This window comes from Coenobita brevimanus, chromosome 92 (assembly GCF_032717465.1).
Source record: "Coenobita brevimanus isolate Jiangsu-jjx chromosome 92, ASM3271746v2, whole genome shotgun sequence".
Lineage (NCBI taxonomy): Eukaryota > Metazoa > Arthropoda > Malacostraca > Decapoda > Coenobitidae > Coenobita > Coenobita brevimanus.
Window position 1 is genome coordinate 17,408,858 of NC_137045.1, and position 16,003 is coordinate 17,424,860.

The following is a 16,003-nucleotide window of genomic DNA, read 5'->3' on the forward strand; positions in this document are numbered from 1 at the left end:
ACTGAATCACAAATAATTAGGTGTGCAAACCTATATGGTGATAAATATTAAAATATTTTCCAATTAAAATTGCCGATTCGGTCCAAGATTGCATGTTTGTATCTCAGTCACCTGATTAGTTGTTGGTTGACCTTGTGGTGCTCCATTCCTTGCTCATTTTCCTTTTTTTCCTCAGCTTTCTGATCTACTTCTATCATACCCTCCTCATTCTCGTCAACAACTGTCTAAACAACCATTCTTAAGGTTGTAGCTAACAAAATACAGCTATTGTGTCAGTTATTATTATTATTGTTATTGCATCAGTGTTATTATTTCATGTACTGTGTATGTTAGTTATGTTGTATAGGTAGCCTACATTCCAGAATGCCCTAGCTTATCGGAATAATTGCTAGACAATATTGGAGAATTCGGACAAAGTATGGTAATAGTCCGGGGAATGGTTTATGGGGCTGGACTTTTGCCATTCCTGGACTGATCTACCCCCCTTTTAGTCCGCCAAAGTGAGGGTCGAGTGTATTGGGCAATGTTGACACTGGCTGGACCACAGGATGCTTTCTTCGCGAATATGGTCTAGCCTGTTCAACATTGTTCGATATCAAAAGTCACACGACATGCTTAAGCAGTATGAACAGGACTTTGGCGAAAGCACAAGACGTAGTGACAGGAAGATAATGACTTAGGCCCGGCATGCCATTATCAACCGGTCGACTTTGATGTGGTTTTGTCAGTAGCGTGGTTCCGGTGTTCTAGTGCATGGGACTGAGGTGAAGGCTGCTGCTGAGAAGTTTGCATGCCTGCACAATGTCCAGGACTTCAAGGTGTCGCAGGGATGGCACTTCAGGTTCAAGCTACATCATGGACTTACAGGCCATAAGGCACACGGTGAAGCCTTGGACGCAGCAGCGGAAGAAGTTGACCCGTTTCGCCAGAAACTGCTGTGCCCGATCAAGGACGAGGGCCTTGCCCTTGGTCAAGTCTATACCTCTGACAAAACTGGTCTGTTCTACCACTCCTTGCCCACCCACACCCTGGCTGAGAAAAAGGAGAAGTCTGAGCCTGGTCGGAAATTGTTCAAACAACGTGTCTCTGTTTTGTGCTGTGCCAATGCTAACGGGATGCACCGCCTCAAATCCGTTGTTGTTAGGCATGCAAAACAACCACGTTGTCTCCATGGGTTGATGGATAGCCTGCCTGTTATGTGATACCACTCTGTGAAGGCCTGGTTTACTGCTAAGATCTTTAGAGATTGGCTCCATGTTAAGGAGGTTATCCATTATCAAATGGAGGCTTTGGAATCACTCGCGACCAGGTGAAGGCACTCCTGCTCCTGGACAATGCTCCTGTGCATCCATCTGAGAAGGATTTGGTTGCTTTTGACAGGCGGATTAGGTTCATGTTTCCGCCACCTCATACGGCTGCTCTTATTCAACCAGCAGACCTGCTTAGTGTTCTTAGCGATACTAAGTACAGTACAGTGAGTCCTCGGATTACGAAAACTCGATGTACGAATTTTCAATGGTTCGAAAATGATGATTGTAGGACAAATTCCACAATACAAAATGCCTCTGTCTCAATGGTACGAAAAGCGATACAAGAGGAAATACGAAAAATTCAAAATGGGCGCTCTGCACAGTTCTGTGCTTGCTTGCGGCAAGAAAACGAATTAACCCCTCTCTGGTAAACACATTTTCACGCCCATTTCGAGTCACGTCTGTCCTCTCCTCTCAGCTTTGCTGTACATTACGCTGTTTTTCGCTGTTCTTCACCTTCTCATATTTTCACCATGCCTTCCAAGCGCCGTGCATCATCTCCAGCATCCGGGGAACCGGCTGCAAGGAAGAAACGTCATCGTACTCTCACTCTTGAGAGGAAATTGGAAATAATAAGACGCCACGAGGAGGGGCAGGGAGTCTCGGAGATTGGGTGAGCTTTAGGCCTTGCACCGTCTAATACTACAGTACTAATACTACAGTAATGAGTTGCATGTTTTATTTCTTAATTTCTTTACAATAGTATAGTACTGTATACGTGTACAGGTAACTCGCACGGAACACGATCTCACGGAACGCGCTCGCAATTATACACGGTAAGGGCTGGGATACATATAAGACAACGTAAGATTAAAAAACCATCATGAAAACTACAAATTAACGCAGGAGAGGCCTTTGAAAGATCAAATCCTCGAACGTCACCGCTCGCAATTATACACGGTAAAGGCTGGGATACATATAAGACAATGTAAGATTAAAAAAACCATCATGAAAACTACAAATTAACGCAGGAGAGGCCTTTGAAAGATCAAATCCTCGAACGTCACCGCAGCGCGCGGTTTGTTTTGATTATGTGACGATCTAGGCGGGAAATTATTCAGTGAGTGAGACATTCCCAAGTACAGTAGCACAGTATTTGTAAGTTAAATATTTAGAGTACTGTACTGTTCTGGTAAGTTTATGTGCAACTTAAAGTACTATTAAATAACGTTAAAGCAAGAAATAAAGTTTACCTGATAGGCGTCAGAATATTGCCTTTTTTATTTGTTCGTTTTTTCCACAGTACTGTACAGTATTTGTAAGTTAAATATTTACTGTTCTCGTATATACTGTACTTGTAAGCACTTAAATAAAGTTAAATCATTAAATAAAGCCTTGTAACCAGTTAACCCGAATTATATGATTACCCATGATCGGCGTCGGAATATTGCCTTTTTTGTTTGTTCGTTAAACTCTTACTGTACTGCTTTTCTACAGTACTGTATTTGTAAGTTAAATATTTACTGTTCTGGTATGTACTTTTAAGCAATTAAAGCATTGAATAAAGCCTTGTAACCAGTTAACCTGATTTATATGATTACCCATGATCGTCGTCGGAATATTGCCTTTTTAGTTTGTTCGTTAAAGACTTATAATAAGAGAAAAATACATTTTTGTCTTGGTATCTTTACTTATTTGCTCAGGTCTGCTGTAATGGTTTGGATCATTTGATGCAATGCAAATTGTAGAAAACTGTGAAAACTTTCGGGAAGTGAACGAAAATCTGGGACATGAGACTGACCTTGACTTCACCCTCTCGTGTGTCATCTGTCAGTTCACCACCTGATATCGTGATGAGTGGATGTACGATTTTTTCGCTCGTGGCCATGCCTAACCACACATAGTTACACCCATTATCTCGACCCAGACAGAAAATACAATCTTTTTCCTCCCTTGCAAAACACAAACAACCACCCTGTTTACGAGACAGCAATATATATTGCGAAAATAACAAGGTAAAATGATAGAGAAAGATGAACATGTTATGACGGAAGAAGTACGTTTTCCCCGTCTGTAAACATATTTATTTCTGCTTTGTATCTGTATTCGTAATAATTAGACTTATTGTTAGTTCTGAAACTGCATTACGATTCTGTTTTTAGCCATACTCGTGGTGTGGGAGCTGGAAGTTGTGACACAACTTCCTTATTGCTAATCGGACTGACCCTCCACTTTATTCTCCTGTGGCAGAGTCTAGCCTTGGAGGACGTGCAGTTTTCTCATTTAGGACTGAAAATTCAACTCTTTCGCTCCCTTTTCCAAGCATGGGCACAACGATAACGTAAAAAATAACTCGAAACTACCATAAACATATATCAAAAAGGTGAAAATGTATTCATAACATTTTTTTTTTCCAGCCATTCCTAACAGATTATGTACTGAAATCATTCGATATCACAGCACTGCATTTCTAAGTTAAATATGTACTGTTCTGGTATGTGCTTGTAAGTTAAAGCACTGGTACCAGTTAACCTGATTTATATGATTACCTATGATCGGCGTTGGAATGTTTCCTTGTGTTTACGTACAGTATTTGTGTGTTGAAGTTTTGCTGTAGAGTACTGTATTTGTGAGTTATAACATTAAATAAACCTTCTAACCACTTAAAGTGCTTTCTAGTGATTACCAGTGACAGATAACAGCAAAACAACACATTTGGGGGGTCTAGGGAGCAAAATATGGAGTAGTTTAAATATACACGATTTCGCACCTAACACGGCACGGTAGGAACGAAACCCACGTGTTCCGTGCGAGTTACCTGTATTGCATACTTCAAAATAGGAGGGGTAAAGTTTAAGTGGGGGGTCCAATGGGGTCCTGGAACACATCCCCCCCTTTCTGTGTATATTTCAGTGGAGAAAATCGTTCCCATATACGAAATTTCGCATTACGAAAGTTTTTTTTTTTTGTCCCTATCCGTTTCTTATATCGAGGACTCACTGTATTTTTTATTGTACGGTCCCTGGTTTAGTAACCTTGGACACCCTGTAGTTTCTGTGTTCAGTTACCTCTCCCTTTCTCTTATAATCATTTACAGTCACACACTTCAGCCAGTCGTAAGGCACCAGGGCCTTCCTATGGGGTTTCATTGATGCATGGCTTGAAGTTTACAGTATTTTAGCCACAAACTAGGGCTGCTGGCTGCCTTTTAACTTTTATCCTATTTATTGCTCTCTTGACACCATTGCACATAATTGGAGGAGCTAGTTCCTAAACTGTTGATGCTATAAATAAACATATCCCTCCCAGTCAAAATCAGTATTTAGCATTCCATTACAGTATTGTTAAGTTTTCGACAGCGTATGGCTCCGTTCCCTGCTGTCCAAACTCCTTTGCTATGGACTAACGTCTTTTGTTCCTTTGATTTCTTCATATCTTAGTGACAGGAAAATAAGAGTAAAAGTAGATGATGTATATTCCAATTTCCACTCAATTAATGCTGGCGTGCCGCAGGGATCAGTTCTGGCGCCAACCCTATTTCTGGTTCATATTAATGATCTCTTATCTGTCACCCACAATCCCATTCACTCATATGCAGATGACTCAACACCACATAGTTCATTCACACTCAGACACCCATTTACAAAGTCTAATATCTCTACCTCTCAACTCAGTACAGCCATCTCCATAAATCAAGATCTATCTATGATCAGTGAATGGGGACAAAACAACCTTGTCTCTTTTAATGCTAGTAAAACTAAGTACAGTATATACAGTTTACTAATTGACAGATATTGCCAGATTCGTACATTACCTTCAGTGCTACTGATATTCCCTTCTCCAAAAGTATTGAAATTCTTGGCGTCTCACTTAACAGTGCCCTTAGCTGGACCTCTCATGTCAGATCACTTGCTAAAACCACCTCAAACAAACTTGGATTATTGTACAGAGCCCGTAACATCTTCACTGATGAGCAGTTAGCTATAATTTTTCAGAGTCATGTGCGCTCTCAGCTTGAATATTGCTCACCCATGTGGAATGGTTGTGGAGAGGTTGCATTAAGACAACTAGACAAAATTCAGAACAAAGCTGCTAGAATCATTAACAACCCTGCCATTACAAAGTTCGGGGAGGCGGTGGCTCAATCGGTAGAGAGTTGGCCTGCATTCCTGACGGACCCGGTTTCAAATCCCGCTGAGGCAGGGAACAGTTTAAGGATTTGAATTTCATAAAATCAGACTTTACTGATCTACCAGAAGACCCGCCGACATGTAAAAATACCCCCGCTAATACCAATACACCAGTCCTGTATGAGACAGCCCTAGCATGTATTCAATATGGACGGTGGGTGTTAGCGCCGAAGTGGTGACATGTAGAGGTGTGCGGTACGTAGGAGGACTACTGGGCCTTGAAAGCAGGCTGTGAAGCCTATGCCCAGAGTCGGTCACATAAAAAAAAATAAAAAAATAAAAAATAAATGAATAAACTACCTCCCCTGCAAGTAAGAAGGAATGTTGCCCCCCTTGCATTATTTTACAGATATTTTTTTGGCAAATGCTCAGATGAAGTTGTGTCCATGGTGCCACCTCTCCATGCCTTCCCTTGTGCTACACGGGCATCTGGTAGCGTTTTTGACTGGAATGTCACTCAGCCGTATTGCAGAACTTCTGCCTATCAGAATTCTTTCATTCCCCGAACTGCATCTCTCTGGAACTCACTTCCCCAGAGTTGTTTCCCTCCAAATTTCAACCCACAGCTGTTCAAGTCTAACTGTTACAGATATTTTATGAACAGAGGACATCAGTAATCTGGTGTATGGATTATTATTATTTTTTTTTTACTTATTTGTTTTTCCTTCTTCCATTCTGTAAAAAAAAAAAAAAGAGAGAGAGAGAGAGAGAGATATGCCGGTTAGGTAGCCGAGATTTTTTTCGACGTTTCCTGATGTTTACAGTGCTAGTTCCGGTACGAGTCAGTTGCCAGTTTGCCTGCTGTTTGTGAATGTAGTTATTTCGTAAGTTGTACATTAATTTTTGTACTCTTTTTCTTTATGATGTTTTATGTAAGTGATTACTTGTTAAAGTATGTTATTTAGGTTTGTATGGTAAATGATTAAGTGTGTTATATAATTTAAGACAACTCTGGCATGTTTTGTTATCTCCGAGTTGGCAACTGTTGTTCTCTTAGAATGTAGAAGTTTCTCGAATAATGCAAGCTCATATAAGGATGGGGTAGAGACTATTTGAAGTTCAGTCGGTTTTGGTTCAGTTTGAGTGTAGTGCTGTTAGTGAAGTTTGTGAAGAGTTGCTGGCAAGCATTAAGTTTAATTACTTTCAGTGAAGATTATTTTCGGTACTTGTGAAAGACTGTGAAGTGTTGTCAGGCATTAAGTGTAATAGCAGTTATAAAGTTTGTATAACTCCAGTGCTTGTGAGAACAGTGAAGTGAAGTTGGAAGCATTAAGTGGAATTACTTGGAAAATAAAGACATTGAACTTTAAGGAGCCAGTGTTTATTTTCACCTCAGCTGATCTTGTGTACTATATACCTAAAGGCTGACCATAGGAAGAACAACTCGCTGGGCAACATCCTTCCTGTACTGAACTACTGCTGTTGGAGCCTGTGGCAGTGTGGGGATGCGGACATAACACTGGTGTCGAGTGGGATAATTTCAGTGTTGCAGTGAGTCTAACCTTCGACGTGGAAGCAGAAGGTGTGAAGACAAGTCTTGAGCTGGGCAGGAGGAGGAAATTTCCCTGGCGACAATCGTGAAGCTAATACAGGCACGGAGTGTGGGACAAAAAGAACAATTACAGGCACAAAAGAAAGAACTTAAAGAACAGTTACAAGCACAAAGTGTACAACTACAAGTACTGAATGAAGGACAGAAAGAACTCAAAGAACTATTACAGGCACAGTGTGTATGCACGTGAAGAAAAAAAGAACAATATGAACAACTTCAAGAGGCAACAGAGGGAATTACAACTGGGGATACAAGGATGGCTAGATGCTTTCATGGGGGAAGCAAAGGAAGAACAGGAACAATTGAATTAGGAAGTATACGCTGAACTACAGCAGCAGAAGTATGAGGTAAGCAATAACGTGACTGAAGGCAGACAGCATGTAGACGTCCAGTTGAAGAAAATTAGTGAGGGAATAGTGTTGAAATGCAGGAGAACCTTGATGGATGGTCTGCAAGAAGATGGAAGAACAGATAGCAAGGAGTGCAGTAGGAATGGGAATCTTGACCGGAAATGCTGCCGTATGGTTGTGACAGGGTCAGCGTCAGATGCAGAAGACCTGAAGAAGATGCAGATGGAGGATGCAGATTTACAACCAGTGCTAGGGTGGCTGCAGCGGAGTACAGTGCGACCATCTTGGGAAGAAGTTTCCAGGTTAAGCCCTGCGACCAAGAGCTACTGGAGTCAGTGGGACCTTTTTCATTTGAACAATGGACTACTGGAGCGTGAGTGGGAGACATCCAGTGGCCTCAGCAAGTATTGGCAACTGGTGCGTCCGAAGATGAGGTCTGAGATCTTGGATGAGTCCACAACCAGATCACTAGTGGGTACCTGGGAGTGAAGAAAACTCTAAGCTGGCTGCAACAGAGATTCTGCTGGATTGACATGTGTCAGAATGTTGAAGAGTGGTGTCGAGCCTGTGATGTGTGCTGTGCCAAGAAGGGACCCAAGAAACTTGGTTGCGCCCCTCTCCAGCTGTACCAAGTGGGTGCATTGATGGAAACAGTTGCTATGGACATTGCTGGACCTTTGCCACTCACTGAGAGAGGAAACTGGTATATATGTGTTGCCATGGACTACTTCATAAAGTGGCCAGAGGCCTATTTTGTCCGTGATCAAGAGGCTGCAACTGTTGCTCAGGTGTTGGTTGATCAGTTTTTCTGTTGTTTTGGGATGCCACAAGGCTACATTCAGACCAGGGTAGAAACTTCATGTCTGCTGTGTTCCAGGAGTGCTGCAAGTTATTGGGGATCAAGAAGACCAGGACAACCCTCCTAAGGCCACAGTCAAATGGGATGGTGGAGAAATTCAACTGGAACCTGGGACAAGAACTGTCCAAGTACTACATTGATGGACAAGCAGAATGGGACCAGAAATTGCCTGCATTGCTGATGGCATATTGGTCTGCATCCCATGAGTCTACAAGCTATGCTTCTGCAAAACTGATGGGCCACGAGTTACGTTTACCCGTTGACCCGTTATTGGGAAGACCATCTGGTGAAGAGCTGCCTACAGACACCACCTGCTATACAAAGCACCTTTAGGAAAGGCTGGCTGAGGTACATCATCAAGTGCAAGGAGCCCTCAACTTTTCAGGAGAGGTGGTGAAGTGCAAGTATGATGCCAAGGTAAGTGAGGTGAGTTTCAAGGATGGTGACCAAGTTTGGTTATACAATCCTCAGCGAAAGAATGGACAGTCACCGAAGCTGCTAAGCCCATGGGACGGGCCTTACACTGTGTTGGACCGCCTAACAAACATAACGTATTGGATTCCGGGAGGCAAGAAATCTCGCCCAAAGGTGGTACATGCGAACCGTCTGTGGCAGTACCATGGGCCAGGACAGTACAGCTGAGACATCTCCAAGGAACTTTGCTCACCCACAGCCGAGGATGTTGAGGAGGACAAAGGAGCTGAAGTGCAAGAGGATGGTGACAGTTCCTCAAGAGAAGAAGCGAATCAAGAAGAGGACCAAGACCTTCCTGGAGGAGTGGACAGTGTGGAGGAGCAAGGACATCGTCAGAAGTGGCTTAAAAGAAGACCTGATAAGTTGAAGGATTATTTTGTGTATAGTTAGATGTTCCATTAAGATTAAGGTTTGTGTTTGTATATATTGTGCAGTTTTGTCAGGATGACAAAGAACTAGGGAGGGGGTAGCGTTAAGACGCTAGATTTGACAGTTTGGTAGCTGAGATTTTTCTTGACGTTTCCTGATGTTTACAGTAGCTAGTTCCAGTACAAGTCTGTTGCCAGTTTGCCTGCCGTTTGTGAGTGAGGTTATTGTGTAAGTTGTACATTAATTTTTGTACTCTTTTTCTATATAATGTTTAAATTTGTGAAGAAGAGAGTGGATGAGGAATTTGGAAGGAATTTGAGTGTAAAGTGGAGGGACTGTAAGAAAATGTTCTGGAAAGAGGTGAAGAGAGTAAGACAGGGTGGATGTAAGGTTAGCAGGGGAGTGAAAGATAAAAATGGTAGATTATTAGTGGAGAAGGGAGAAAAAGTGAGCAGATGGAGAGAACACTTTAAGGAATTGTTTAACATAGAGGATGGAAGTAATGCGAGTATAAGTGGCTGGGGAATGGCTGGGAGAAGGAGGGAGGTGAGAAGACAGGAAGAAATCAGTAGGATAGAAGTTGTGGAAGCAATGAAGAAAGTTAAATTGGGGAAAGCCCCAGGAATTGATGGAGTGTGTGGTGAAATGGTGAAGCATGGGGGAGAGATAGTAGTAGAATGGATGTGGAAGATGTGCAGATTGGCCTGGGAGCAAGGTAAAGTCCCGGAGGATTGGAAGTCAGGTATAATTATTCCTTTGTACAAAGGAAAAGGGGAAAAAGAAGTGTGTGGTAATCATAGGGGCATTTGTCTTCTTAGTATAATAGGAAAAGTGTATGGTAGGATACTTATTGACAGAGTTAGAGAAAGAACAGAGAAGGTAGTTGGAGAAGAACAGGGAGGCTTTAGGAAGGGAAGAGGTTGTGTAGATCAGATATTCATTCTTAGATCTTTAGTGGAAAAGTTCCTAGAGAAGGGAAAGAAGTTGTATGCTGCTTTCATGGATTTGGAGAAAGCATATGACAGGGTGGATAGACAAGGATTGTGGAAAGTATTAAGAATGTATGGAGTAGATGGGAAGTTGTTGAATGCTGTGAAGAGTATGTATGATGTTGCTAAGGCTGCATTGCATGTGGATGGTGAACTAAGTGAATTTTTCTCTTTGGAGGTTGGGTTGAAACAGGGATGTGTCATGTCTCCATGGTTGTTCAATCTGTTCATGGGCAGGGTAATAAAAGAGGTACAAGGTAGGGTAGTGGATGTTGGAGTGTCCCTGGTGAGGGAGGATAGTGTTTGGAAACTCTCTGTACTGTTGTTTGCAGATGATACTGTGTTGTTGAGTGAATACGAAGGGGAGCAGCAAGGCTTGGTGGATGAGTTTGGGAGAGTGTGTAAGAAACGGAGTCTAAAGGTGAATGTAGGGAAGAGTAAAGTGATGGTCTTTGAGAGAGGTGAAGTCAGTGAATGTACAGCGAGGTTGGATGGTGAGGAATTGGAAAATGTGAGTACGTTTAAGTACTTGGGTAGTGTGATGAGTAAGGATGGAGGTTTGGAGGGTGAAGCGCTTGAAAGGGTACAGCAGGGAAGAAAGGTTGCTGGTTCTTTGAAAGCAGTGATAAGACACAGGGAAGTGAGCATGGAAGTGAAAAAGTTACTACATGACAGTATTGTGATACCAACTCTAACGTACAGAAGTGAAGCTTGGACGTTTGTGGAAAGACACAAGTCAAGAGTGAGAGCAGTGGAAATGAGTTATTTAAGAGGAGCCTGTGGAGTCACATGGAGAGACAGGCTGACGAATGAGAATATAAAGAAGCTTTGTGGTGTGGATGTGGATGTGATAGGAAGTGTTATGAGGAATACGCTGAGGTGGTTTGGCCATGTGGAGAGGATGGAGGGTGAAAGACTGACGAAGAGATTGTATGTGAGTGAGGTGGAGGGGGGAAGAGGGAGGGGGAGGCCAAGGATGAGATGGAGGGATGGGGTGGAGAGGTATATGAGAGAGGGGGGTGTGAGTTGGGAGTAGGGCAGTGAAGTGGCAGGGGACAGGACGACGTGGAGGCGATTTGTTTGTGGCCACCCCAAACGGGATTGAGGCTTCTGGCAATAGATAGATAGATAGTGTTATATAAGTGATTGCTTGTTAACTTATGTCATTTAAGTTCGTATGGTAAATGATTAAGTGTGTTATATAATGTAAGACAACTCTGGCATGTTTTGTTATCTCCGAGTTGGCAGCTGTTGTTCTCTTAGAATGTAGAAGTTTCTCGAATAATGCAAGCTCATATAAGGATGGGGTAGAGACTATTTGAAGGTCAGTTGGTTGTGGTTCAGTTTGAGTGTAGTGCTGTTAGTTAAATTTGTGAAGAGTTGCTGGCAAGCATTAAGTGTAATTACTGTCAGTGAAGATTATTTTCAGTACTTGTGAAAAACCGTGAAGTGCTGTCAGGCATTAAGTGTAATAGCAGTTAGTAATGTTTGTATAGCTCCAGTGCTTGTGAGAACAGTGAAGTGAAGTTGGAAAGCATTAAGTGGAATTACTTGGAAAATAAAGACATTGAACTTTAAGGAGCCAGTGTTTATGTTCGCCTCAGCTGATCTTGTTTACTGTACACCTAAAGGCTGACCGTAGGAAGAACAGCTCACTGGGCAATGTCCTTCCTATACTGAACTACTACTGTTGGAGCCTGTGGCAGTGTAGGACAGGGACTCAACAGTATAATGTTCACTCTCAGTACCCGTTATTTCTGCACTTTCGGTGTCCACGTTACCTGAATAATTTTTTTAGAACTACATCTTTGTTACTACCCAAGATTTACCTAGCTGTCTTGAATATCTTGTGTGGGACCATAGACGAAAGTGTAAATGAGCAGTACAGAGCTCTTAAGAACAATCTCCTTAGAGTTACTGATTTGGCTTGTGGCTGGTCAAGGAGTGCACCAAGACATAAGGTAAGGTGGTGGTGGGATGATAGAGTAGAAGCTGCAGTTGAAGAGAAAAGAAGACTGTTTATAGAATGGAATGGGGTTCATAACAGAGGAATATTAGGTGGCAAAGCATAGAGCCAGATAGGTGGTATTTAAGGCAAAGCCTGATTCTTGCAGACTTTTACTGGAGAGCTTAAATTGTGCTGAAAGAAGGACTGTGGCCTTTAAGGTGGCTAAACAGATGTCAAGAGAAAACAGGGATATCATAGGTGGGCAGTGTGTAAATGCTGATAGAGGAAGGGCAATGGTGGATACTGAGGATATTAAGGATGTTTGGAGAGAGTAATGCAACTGGTTGCTGGGTGGGAAGTTTGGCTGGGGGGGGGAGGGGAGGGTTGGGGGGCAGTAAGTCCATTGTTTGGCTTGGCCTTTGGTTGATGATGGTGCCATGGCCAGGGCAGTCAGTGGGGTGTCGTTTGGGGAGGGGGGTGTCTTGGTTAACTGCCGAGTTGGTAAGAGTCTCCAGAGAAATGGGAATGGGTTTAGTTACAGATTCCATAAATTCTGTTAAATATGAGTGTGTTGTTCCAAGATGACTGGTTGAAGAGCTTGATTGCAAATGTGTGGAAGGGGAAGAGTGATACCCTGGAAAGAGGAAATGGTAGAAGCATAAAGCTTTTGGACCAGATAATGAGGGTAATGGATAGGAGTCCTGGAACATATGATAAGGGAAACGGTAAATATTGATGATATGCAGTTTGCGTTATGCCAGACAAAGGGACCAGTGATGAAGCATTCATTGTCCTTTGACTTCTGGAAAAATATATAGCAAGGGAGAGTTGTGCTTTGTTATTGTTGATTTGGAGAACATTTTTTACATAGTTCTCGGGCATAATAGTTGGTTAGAGTGGTTACGGTAATGTAGAGGGTGCTAGCACCTAAGTGAGAATGAATGGAGGTTCGAGTGATGAATTTTCCATGAATGTTGGTGTGTATTAAGGGTCAGTTTTAAGTCCTTTGTTGTAACACCGTGAGCTTGCAGTAGAGATGCATAACTACTAGTGAAGACCATGAATAAAAGTGGACCCAAAACTGATTCCTTAGGCACTCCTAACTGCAGAGGAACTGGATCTGAAATGACTTCTCTGTCAACCGTACTGAGAGACTGATCAAACAAATAGGACTTAAGAAGGAAAGCATTTTAACTTCTAGTACCTCCCAATTCATATGTCATCAGTTGACTTGTTCTTTTTGTAAAAATTTTGTTGCCAGTGACCATGTTTGATGTACAGTATCGCTTAATTATACAGTTGAACCCCGGAATTCGTACACAATTCGTTCCTGGAGGCTGTACAAGTTGCGAATTGTTTGAAAACCAAATCTTTTTTTCCATAAGAAACAATATATTTTGCATTGTATGGATGAAACGGTAAATTTCTCCATACCATAATGATTGGCAAGATTGGAGACATGGGTTCTACTTTCAGACGTTGCATTGAGTTCTTTTTTCAGCTCAATTGTTGTTCTCACTGCTTTTCTTTTAGCTTCATCTGACTCACTAATCTTCTTAGAGCCCATGATTATGTACTGTACAAGTTTCTAACGAAAATACGTAATTTATCACAAAGTTTAATGGAACCTGTATGACTGATGCATAGCTGGCCGAAGACAAAGCGGTACTGGTGACCACGTGGCACCTATGACGCTGTGTCTCTTAGTGCGAATACCGGGTCGCTGTATGAAAATTGGAGTGATTTTTTGATGAAAAAGCTGTACGAAAACCGAGTTGTACGAATAGAGAGGTGTACGAATTCTGAGGTTCCACTGTATTCATGCAATCAGCATTCCTAGTGCCACAACCCAGTTCACTATACACTCTCATACCCATGATGTGTTCTGTAAGTGTCTGTTCAGATTGGCACCCAACACCATGGTCAGATAGGCATCTAGTACCATGATCTCTATGTCACCAGATTTAGGCACCACAATCAATAATTTATCCCAGAGTGTATTCTTCGCTTCTTCTTTTAGCCCAGGTTGGTGGGGGGGGGGGATATGCTGATTTAACAGCTGAGATATAACGACCAATGAGGATATTCACAGTTAGTGTTTTATCATGCACTTTCCTTACCTCCTTATTATATCTACCAACCATTTAGAAGTCATATAATCATAATACCCACCTCAAACTCTTAATCTATCCAGAAGAACATATACTTGTCAGATGTACTCATATATAATTTAACATCCCCTCCATTTTACTTTACACATTGCATTGAGCATTAATCTGTTGAAGCCTGTGTGTACAGATGCCGTAGTCATATTTGTGAGGTGGAACCTGCATTTTAAAGGCTTGAATCATGTCTGAATGATTGTGTGACCCATTTCCCTGGGGATGCTCTTAAGAATTCTCCCACTTTTATACTTTCTCATTCCATGTTCTGGATCCCATCTCATCCCATATTTAGATGTGATTAGGGTCAGGATGATATGACAATAATAAAAGGAATGTGTAGTGTGCACTGAGCATGTAGTTTTATTTATATTAAATAAATAAATAAATAGATATTCGTGCAACCATGTTTGCCTATTATGGGCAAAACAAACAAATAAACAAAGGATATTTGCGTGTTGCATAGCTAAATCAGAATTCCATCTCAATTTGTCACCAGTTTTCCATCCATCACAGAAATATTGCCTTGTTTTACTGTTGTTTACATTTTACTTTCTGCTGGTCAGCAGTAACAGCATGGTGTCTGGAGTGATATGGTATTTGGAGATCAGATATTTGCTAAAAGGCAGATGGTGTGGAATGCAAGTGAGAAGGACTTGCTACGTGATATACAATAACCCTTCTTATTATTTCTCATTATTCATTTAATGTGTAGTATCTGGACCACATAGCACTCATCAGGAAATTATGCAATTGATACCATAATAGCCATTGTTTTTCCAATATCCGGAGGCTGACTTCAACTCTCCTACATTGTACAATCCCTATTACATTAAACATATACTACCAGGGGCAAATATAGTACATCTAAAACAAAGAAAATGAAGAGATATACAGTAATAGAACATAAATGAGCCATATATCACGAGGAGCAACAATGACAAAAGCTCTTCCTTTTTCTATTTGTAAGACTCATTTTAAGTGGCAAGGAACACTCAATAAGGCTCTTATCACAAGGGGTATGTGAGCAAGTTGTGTCCAAGATCAGGCAATGCAATGGTAAGCAGGATCAAGTGGAGGAGTGGGACATTTTGGGTGAACTGGAGGGCACTGGAAGTTGCTTGATGTCTCTGTGAACAATTTTTTTTTTTTTTTTTTTTTCCAGTGTCTTGATTTGCCAGACTCAAGATAGCTGTATATGAATACTGCAGACATGAGTTATTGTGTAGCAAAGATTGCACAAAGCAAGGAGTCACTGTACACTTAATATGCCTGTAATGTGACTAATTTTTCAGCATTAGAAATAGCATTGTGGATCTGTCCTGTTGGAGATAGAGACAATGGAAAAAAATGACATATGATTGACCTGCAGTGACCCCCCATGCCTGCCTTATGCATCTCAGGTTGGCCTTAAATGTACAGTTGTGGCAAGGTATTCCTTCATTCCTTCTCACCCTGCTATCTCTAACCTGTAGCTTTGGCACCGTCACAAATGAACTCAGAACATAATGCAGAAGGATTATGGCTGCATAGCAAGTGCTTGCAGGCAGTATTGAACACATTCGTGCAATGTATGTGACTTGACTATACAGTAATCCCTCTAACATCCGAACACCCAATATCCGAACATCCCCACTAACCGGACATAATCATCCTGGGATCCAATATTCCCAAAATGGGCCAAAAACCGCAAAAAATTCGAAAAAAAAATCTGACTTTTTTCCCTCCCATAATTTGAAATTCCCGCCTGGCGCCAAACAGCTGTTACACCATGGTCCCTTCACCCCTTCCTTCCTCCCCCTCCCCCCTCCCCTGTCAGGTTGCCATTTGGTATTTTTCATTACCAAGTGTGGGCCAATT

General features: G+C 41.9%; 1 protein-coding gene across 1 annotated transcript in view; it reads left to right on the top strand.

Annotated features, from left to right (window-relative positions):
- Window positions 1–16,003, top strand: part of LOC145412106 (condensin-2 complex subunit G2-like) — a 346,602-nt gene that overhangs the window by 192,136 nt on the left and 138,463 nt on the right. The window lies entirely within an intron of this gene.